The following is a 1,720-nucleotide window of genomic DNA, read 5'->3' on the forward strand; positions in this document are numbered from 1 at the left end:
AAAGATCAAACAATCGGGAGGGAGGGAGAGAGGGAGAGAGGGAGGGAGGGAGGGAGGGAGGGAGGGAGAGAGAGAGAGAGAGAGAGAGAGAGAGAGAGAGAGAGAGAGAGAGAGAGAGAGAGAGAGAGAGAGAGAGAGAGAGAGAGAGAGAGAGAGAGAGAGAGAGAGAGAGAGAGAGAGAGAGAGAGAGAGAGAGAGAGAGAGGGGGAGAGAGGGAGGGAGGGAGAGAGAGAGAGAGAGAGGGAGAGAGAGAGAGAGCGAGAGAGAGAGAGAGGGGGAGAGGGGGAGAGAGAGAGAGAGGGAGAGAGAGAGAGAGAGAGAGGGAGAGAGAGAGAGAGAGAGAGAGAGAGAGAGAGAGAGAGAGAGAGAGAGAGGGGGGAGAGAGGGAGAGAGAGAGAGAGGGAGAGAGGGGGAGAGAGAGAGAGAGAGAGAGAGAGAGAGGGGGGAGAGAGAGAGAGAGAGAGAGAGAGAGAGAGGGAGAGAGAGAGAGAGAGAGAGAGAGGGGGGGGAGAGAGAGAGAGAGAGAGGGAGAGAGAGAGAGAGAGAGAGAGAGGGGGAGAGAGGGGAGAGAGAGAGAGAGAGGGAGAGAGGGAGAGAGAGAGAGAGGGGGAGAGAGGGAGAGAGAGAGAGAGGGTTACAGCGTAGAGTCGATGTGGTGTTTCTCACATTCCTGGGTTATTACTTAAAGATGTCCGCTTGTCGCCGCCTCACTTTCCCACCCCCGCCCCCAAACAGCCCTCTCATGCGAGGGCCCAATGCTACGCTCGGAGCTTGTTTCCACTGGCCAGCGGGAGAGAGAGGTTGAGGGAAAGAGACCACGGGGCGAAGGCTGCTGTGGTTCCAACATTCCCATATGCACAGCGTGGAGACGAAACATGATGTAAGCGATTAGTGCGGTTGAATGTTTGCGCTGCTGCCGTCGCGAACGCTGACGACACAGCCGTCCGTTGTGGGCCGGGGGGTTGGATGTTGTTTGTTAAAGGAATGTTTAAAGGTCCCATGACATGCCACCAGGTGTGGGTTGACAAGCCGTTTTGGGAATCTGTCCCTTATGACATCACAGGTGGGCGTGTCCACCTGTGATGTGTGCTGGATAGATCAGTCTACCAGCGTACCCAGTGGACCGTAGCAAACGTTGCTCATCTATCCAGCACACATCCAGGTGGATACGCCCACCTGTGATGTCATGAGGGACATATTTCCAAAAACGGCTTGTAGCAGCTAATCATGCATGTCATGGGACCTTTAAGTGTGGCGGGGATGGAGGCCAAAGGTCATCCGGTGTGGGGTGGAGGGTGGTGGAGGAGGGCCTGTCGGGATGATGGGTGTTGGCCTTCCTGCCCCGAGGTATCCCCTTTGAGGAAATGACATTTCTTTGGAATTCAACAGGATTGAGTGTTTTGTAGCTTTAGTCTCGGAGCGAGGTGTGATGCGGTCGTCTGTGTTGACAGTCGTGTTATTCATCCGGACCCTCTCTGATCTGTTCGCTCCCGGTACTGGGAGTGGGCTGAGCCTGTTAAAACACAGTACGTTCCTTCCCCTGCGTTTTTACACCCACTCGCACGCTCACACGCGGCCGCATACGCAGGCAAACGGACAAAGAATTCAAAATGAACCGCTACATTTTTCCCTCTTTCGTGGAATAAAATAAACTGGGCAGAGGACAAGGGGGATCTGGGGGAAGGAGGACGTCATTTATAAATATGTGCACATTGAGACA

This window comes from Gadus chalcogrammus, chromosome 11 (assembly GCF_026213295.1).
Source record: "Gadus chalcogrammus isolate NIFS_2021 chromosome 11, NIFS_Gcha_1.0, whole genome shotgun sequence".
NCBI classification, from domain to species: Eukaryota; Metazoa; Chordata; class Actinopteri; order Gadiformes; family Gadidae; genus Gadus; species Gadus chalcogrammus.